This window comes from Hippichthys cyanospilos, chromosome 2 (assembly GCF_059441005.1).
Source record: "Hippichthys cyanospilos isolate Australia breed blue-spotted pipefish chromosome 2, RoL_Hcya_1.0, whole genome shotgun sequence".
Taxonomy (NCBI): Eukaryota; Metazoa; Chordata; class Actinopteri; order Syngnathiformes; family Syngnathidae; genus Hippichthys; species Hippichthys cyanospilos.
Genome location: NC_142370.1, coordinates 22,859,063 through 22,866,602, shown reverse-complemented (window position 1 = coordinate 22,866,602; position 7,540 = coordinate 22,859,063). Strand labels below are relative to the sequence as shown.

General features: G+C 41.9%; 1 long non-coding RNA gene across 2 annotated transcripts in view; it reads left to right on the top strand.

Annotated features, from left to right (window-relative positions):
* The first annotated feature begins 3,419 nt into the window (after positions 1-3,419).
* The window catches only part of LOC148427871 (uncharacterized), a 7,102-nt gene continuing 2,981 nt past the window's right edge, over positions 3,420-7,540 (top strand). The window contains exons 1-3 of one of the 2 annotated variants that reach the window (XR_015868200.1): positions 3,420-3,787; positions 3,903-5,627; positions 6,443-7,510. This is a non-coding gene — a long non-coding RNA (uncharacterized LOC148427871). Of the gene's footprint in view, positions 3,788-3,902; positions 5,628-6,442; positions 7,511-7,540 lie in introns of those variants that run through there. The other variant, XR_015868199.1, reaches the window with a different exon arrangement.

The window sequence follows — 7,540 nt, the reverse complement described above, 5'->3', positions numbered from 1 at the left end:
GGGAGAACTTGGCTGGGCACATTTTTTTGCCTCTAGAATACTTTGACTGTCAACAAGCTTGGGGATATTTGCGAATGATTTTGAAATATAAAAGTGTCACTCACTGGCTCCGCTGCCCTTAATGCACTTTCTGATGCAAAACAGTCAGGGAGTTCACTCATGTTCCTGTCGGTAATTTGAAATGTAATTACCCTAATTTCAGAGTGCTACACAAGCCTGACAGATTCCTCTCCCTCGCTCCCTTTCTGGCTATCACCCACCCAGTATACACTATCCTCCTTTTCATTGGTCTTTTTTTTTTTTTTGGTATGAAAGCATATTGTGTTGGTGGCATGATGAAAGAGTGGTTTGCCCCGAAGTTCAGAGGTTCCAAGTTCAATTCCAGCTCGCCCCGGCCTCTGTATGTGGTGCTTGCATGTTTTCCCCGTGCTACTGTGGATTCTCTCTACATTAGTTCATACTAGGGCACAAGCTTATACACATGGTAACACTAAGGTTAATCACACTCCTGTCTTATAATAATAAAATAATCATAAAAACTGAAAATATACTAATGTACTATCCAGAGCCAATTGTCACCAGCACCCAATTGTTAACATCATTGGCAGTCATATGCACCCGATGGTTTTTCATTGGATTCTGCATTTGTTACCTTTCTGCATGGATTCTGCATTTTTTACCTTTAACTCATATTTGACAGAAATAAATCGCAAGGCTGAATAATTATATATATATTATATACATATATATATATATATATATATATATATATATATATATATATATACAAATAAAATTATTTATTTATTTATTATAATATTTTTTTTTACAATTTTTAACAGCTCACCGTTGTGCTAGAGTATGACTAACCATTGTCATGCTCCCATGATGGACATGCAGCTTAGTGAGCACCTATTCAGTGTTCAGTTGACTACTTTTTCTCTTTATTTACCTTCTATTGCTGTCCCTGTAGCATGTTTTATTAAGCAGTTAGAAACAAAAATAAAAAAATCTACTGACTTTTTGTATTATTTTTGGAGGGTTCTCAAAACAGCAATGTAGCAGATTGTAATTTAAACTTCCTCAAGAGAAATTCTCATCACGTAAATGTTGTTGTTGTTGTTTTTTTTTTTTTTAACTGCGCTTGTGCAAAACCAGCATGTGCTAATTTAACCATGTCTAACTCCAAACTCATTACTGTAAATGAACACCTATTTGAGTTTAATTGCATTTTAACTCATGGAGGCACTTCATCACCAACTCGCTGAATGACACTGCTCTCTTGTACAGTGACATGGCATATGACACAAACACTAATATCCTGCATCATCAAGCCTTTGAGAATAGGAGGTGTATCAGGCACTAACTCTTTCAACACAAATGTTGCTTCCCTTTTGGCTTTTGACATTATAGTGTTTCTGTGTCGTGTGAAGTTCAAATTTTGTTTATTGCTTGACAAAAGCAGATATTCACTCTATCTCGCTGCTCAGTCATTGACAGAGAAACTCGGCATGGGGGCAACTATTTTGTACAAATTACCCTTCCAGTGTTCGTCCATCCATATGGTTGCCACGAACTATAAAAAATAGGCTTCTCGTAATATGTCTCCTCAAACAAACGGTGGCAATTGTGCAATGAGTGATTGCCAGTGTTTGCAGGTGAACATTTTTTATGCGAGTTCTATTGAAATTGAGCATCAGATTGTTTTCAGCACACAAACACCCACGTGTGACACCGGCGCGCTACCAATTGCCAGCTCGACAGTCTGTCTTTGCTTATATTCCCTCATCTGCATTTGCCAACTCCTGGTGCACTGGTCTTAGCTACACATGAATAAAACAGCACATTAAAACAGCACAGGAGGGCATTTTACGTCAAAACAATCTTCTTATCTTGTAGATCTTTTATGATTCACAGTAACTTGCTCCCTATTTTCCCTTCAGTTGAATGTTGAAATCTATCTTTGTTTTTCATTTTATTTTTTTTTTAATATCACTGGAGTGGCTGGAGAGCTGGATGCAGTGGCGGTCTGTGACTTGCACACGTACGCCTTCTGTGATGTCAGACTCTCGAATAAATACCCCTCATGCGCACAAGTACGTGTTACTGGGCTACGCAGGCTATTTTCCGGAGCTTTTAAACATCAATAAACCCGCACCAGCCATTCAAACCTGTCATTATACATGATGATGCCAAAACTTAAAAAATTAAAAAAAAATATCTACAAAATGTCCAAATAACAAAACACAATTTCATATTAGAAGAACATCATGTTATTTCTTTAATATTAATTGAATGTGACCAAAATAAAATAACACAAACATGTTAAAAATGAAACAATAAATAAAGAAAAGGCTTGCACCCACCAAAACAAACGGTCACAATCGATCAGTCTTTTCAACATCTCACGATATTTCTTGACCTCTTCATGCTTTCTTTGTACAGTGTATCGACTCAGGTGTTCCCAAAAGTTTTTTAGAAGCACCGTAGCGCATCGAGGAGCTATCTTTACCTTCAAACTGAGAAGTACAGAACTGTATATCCACTCGGGTGTCCCATGAGGTTTTTAAAAGCACTGTAGCGCGTGTGTCCAGCCGTGCTTTGGTGTCTCTTTGCTGCCTTGGTTAAACATTTGAAGTTTGCAAATCCAGTGTAGCTCCAAACACCAAATCGATCATTTGCAAACCAAGGGCATTCCCAGCAGCACTATTTCTACCAGTGAGGCGGGATCCTCCACAGGACCCCTGGGGTACATGCAAGCATGGGGAGAATGTATTAATACGCAGAAGAGCCTGAGACGGAGAAACTAATATATGGGGAATGACCTAAATTCCGGTTTCTGAAACATTTGGACTATCCTGATTCTACTCGAGGGCGGACAGAGTGACGTTGTGTTACCCCTATCCATACCGTGAGATAAAATGATGGAAATTACACCAAACAGCAACGCTCACTATTGAGTACCTCCTCATACCATCAGTAGTAGTGATTATTTACTCGTTGTTGAAAAAAGCCAAACGGAAAGCTCCTTATGGGCGGTGGGCATAAAAACGTCAACAATGCATGATGATATACAGTATTTTTTGGGGGGTCACAACGAACTCACGAACGAATCAAGCCCTCACACTCTTGGCACAGTTTCGTGCAATGATGACATAAATCCAACATGACATACCCAGTTGCGTCCCCATGTCTTCTAATAGTGTGTCTTTCTTCATTTTGCCAACATACCCTTACGATAATGTCATACAATTGTCATCCCTCCTCCAACCAAAGTCAACTTCTCGCTCATATGTGCTGAAAGATATTGAATGCGAAAATGCGCAGGGTGCAAAATGAGCAAAATTATCAAGGCTTTTCCTCGCTGACTGTTTAATTTGTGTTTGCCATTTCCTGTTCCTGCCTCGTGCGTCGATTCGCTAGCGAACAGCCAATAAGTGTCATCAAATGAAAAAAAAAAGCGTTATCAAATGCCACTGGTGATTCAGCATGTTGAATCCGCCGATAAGGTTGACATTACAACAGCGTTTTCTAAACTAATCAGACGGCGCATACGACCTCCGGCGCGAAATTCTACACGAATGCAAGGCTTTTATTCTGGTTTTTAAAAATACAGTATTTGGATTCTTGCATGATCATTCGAAATTCGAAAATTGCCAAACCTTGTGTTTTGAAAGGGTTATTTATTGCATGAAAACAGCCATTGCAGGTGTGAGCTTTGAACTACCACCCACCCAGAAAAGTCAAGATTCAAAATTGGCCAGAAGCTACCCATTCAACCGTGTATGTAAGTAAACGTTATAGCTTGGTTATGTTCTACAACCGCTAACAGGTGGCTTTCCTCAAGCTGAGCAACAAGCGGCGATGTATGTTTGCGTGTGTGCATACTCTCAAATGTGTAGGTGTATGCAGTGATTAACTGATGAGCCACTGTTGGAGGCTGTGCACCCAGGAGAGTGGCGTGTGTGGGTTGGAAGCCTCTTCTCCTCCTGGTGATACAAACACACACACACACTCTCACACTCTAGGAGGTGGAGGCAAGCCAGCTCACTTTGCTGCGTGTCCATTGATCGGCGGAGTGGTCGGAAGCATCAAAAAGATCAGCGCGGTGAGGAGAAGAGAGGAAGAATGGAAGCAAAGGGAGCTGGAGGCAAACCCAGGGCGTGAAGGGACGGCGGCAAGAGGCGAGGCGAGCCGAACGGGGAAGCGTCCGAGGTTTGCCTGGGGCTTTTGGGAGCCTCCATGACGCCTGGTAAGCGTTCGCCGCATCTACGTGCCCATTTGTATGCCTTGTGCGTCCCCTGTGCCACCCATGCTCATGTCACTGCAGAGAGAGAGGGATCGAGAGCGAGACAGAGGGAGCGAGAGCGGCAGCAGGTGTACCAACCTTGCGGGTTTGCACTGCAGGCAGCCTGTTGTCTGTTCAATTAAAAACATTTTCCTTGCAGCAGAGCTGCTGCAGGATTCCTTCATTTAGCAGGAATCTGAGCGTGCTTGAAGGGGGGAATATTACTAGCGTGGAGAGAGGTGCAAAATGTCACACATGTAGTGGGTTTGATGGGTTTGCCCGGTTCGCTCAATTTCATACAAATCATGTAAGAACCATATGGAAGATTGGCTACTGCATTTGCTGTGCACGCCACTCTTTAAACAGCCTTTACCAAACTTGTGATCAGGATCCAAAACCAGTTGTGTTTTTTTCATTCATTCCATCTTTTAAATCCTGCATGCTGTTACGGCTCATCAAACCGTCACACATTTTCTTAGAAAAGTCATATTCATTCTTAATATATGAAGTTGGTCATCATTACAACGTTATGTTTTTAATATTTTGAGAGTGTTTGCCCGTCAAACATTTTGAAACAATCCATCATTTCTTTCTCTCTGTTTCTTCAAGACTTAAAGAAGTATTAGTGAAATTATTTGGTAATCACAAAAAAAGGTGAATTAAAAAAAAAAAAAGTCTAATTATTACCTTTTGCCCAGATAAGAGCTTTGAACATCTTGACATTTTCTCAGTCAGCTTCATAATGTGAATAATTCTTCACGAGATGGATCAGCTTTCACGTCACATCTGTATTATCAAGAATTATTCATTCTTGACCTCCTAATGTGACCCAAATCATGCGTCATATGTAATTTGGTCCGCATGCTGCACAGTCGCCTACCTTTCAAACGTCTCCGTGTGATGTTCCAGACAGGAAAATCCACTCAAAGCTGTTACTTGCGTAAACGGATGTGAATATGAGACCATGTTTGGAATGAAAAGGGGTGTTACCTACCAATATGGCGGACTATAAGGGATTGTGGAATATGTAACTATTTTTTCGAAACCCAGTCAAGGCTACAGCATATATTAACAATGTGAAGAAGAGTTGGGCGATTACATCTTTGATTTGGGTATTGCGTTGAAAAGATTTGGTCACATACCCCGCTGAAATAACCACAACCAGCGCATAATTATAAAGAGGTAAAAAGGGGGACTTTGGAGGTCCGCGCACCGCGGTTTGTGCACCGAGGCAAGCAGCAGCTGAAGAGTCCCAGCTTTTACATGAAAGCCACACACGCCGAAACGTGCGCAAGACACGCACGCTCCCCTTCACCGGGAGACGCGGCCAACATTCTAGGTAAGTGTGGCTTCTTTTCGTGCTCGCGCTCATTTCCAGACAGACGCCGCAAGAGAAGTTTCGAACAGTTTGTTGGGTTTGGCCGCATCTTTGCGTCGACCGCACTGGTCGCGCGGCGGTTGCGCAACTCGGCGCGCGGTCGAAATCGAATTGGGAGTCAAAACATTTCTTTGTTTTGGGGTTCTGCTCCACGCTCGCGACGACTCAGTCCAAGCTCGCTCGAAGTCAGCGTTTGCTATTTCGGCCACGCTTCGCTTCGACCATGCGGTACCTCTGGAGATGATCGTCTGGGGCAGCAGCAACAACAACTATCGTCAGCGCTTAGACGTCGTTTAAACGACATGATCGGTTTCCCGTCAATGTTGTTTTTCTTTGCTTAATTTTTTTTTTATGATTATCTATGTTTAGCTTATGTGTGGGCTAAATGCCTGTGTGCACGGGTGAGGGTCCGTGGCGGTGGGGGCTAAGTGTGTGGTCCCCAAGCCTCGCGAAAGCTCACAAACTCACAAGGCCGCACGCGACCTGAAATCGTTCTTAATATCCAAGTATATAAGGTCGTACATGTATGTACCTGTTTTTCATACAAGAGAGAATTTGGAGCTATTATATTTGAGTCAAACAATTACATTTAACGTCCTGTTTACCCCCCCAGAAAGAAAAACAAATGTCGTTTTCTGTGTGATGTAAATGTTTTATATCAGCCATCTATCTGTAAAAAGAGTCTAACTCACAAAAACAAACACACAAAAACAATAAGCGGAAGTGTTCCATCCCTTTGTCCATGCATCCATCCATCTTCTACTTATTCTGACTAGGGTCTCCGGTGCCTATCCCAGCTGACTTCAAGCAGTAAGCGGGGGACATCCTGAATTGGTTGCCAGCCAACCGCAGGGCACACAGAGACAAGCTACCGTTCAAGTTCACAACCACACCTAAGGACAATTTGGAGGGTGCAATATACTTACTATGCAAGACTTTGGAACGCTAGAGGGGGCCGTATTGCCCGGAGAAGACCCACGCAGGCACGGGAAGAACATGCAAACTCCACACAGGAAGGCCGAAACGAGCTGTAATTGAACTCGGGACCTCTGAACTGTGCCCCCCCCCCAAAAAAAAATAAAAAAAAAATCTTTGTAATATTTTCTATGCAGGTTCAATTATCTAAAAGTATTCCGATTAATATTCGTATAGCGCCATATGAAATAACTAAAACTCTCCTCCTCTCCACCTCTTTTTATTCCATCTCACATGGAAGCTATTTTGACCCTTGCCGTCAACGAAAAATGGCATGACCGTTTCTTGTTCCTCAGATAACTGCCAACCACACTAACATTACATGACCACTCAGAATTCTTTTTTTTTTTTTGACAATGTCAGTTGAAAACTGCTCACTACCCGTAGTTTTAATCAGTTCTCAAAATATAGTATGCATGAATATTGAAAATATTTATGTATTTATTATTATTAGTAATTACTACTGTAGTGCAAAAACTTGACAATGAATTTCCAGAGTACTCATGCCCGCTTGACTGTAAAGAGGGTAATTGGGTGTGTTAGCCCCTGTCTTCGGGAGAAGAGAGAGAGGGGGACATTTTTCTTGCATTTGGTATGCGATTACCCAATGGAGAACCCATGACTGGGAGGGGAGGGGACAAGGGGTTGAGTTTATGATACATTCCCGACCTTCCTCTTTGAGTTAACCCCATTATTTGAGCGCTGAGCATGATTTTGTCTCACATGATGTCCATGAGTTTTCAGATGATGTACGGTTTTTGAATTGGACAAAACTGTCGGATGACCTGTGCACTGGTATACTATATAAAGGACCGAAAAGACAAATTGCTGTCCAATGTCCTGCATACCTTCAAATCCGCAACTTAAAAAAAAAAAGTATATTATAGTATATAGTATAG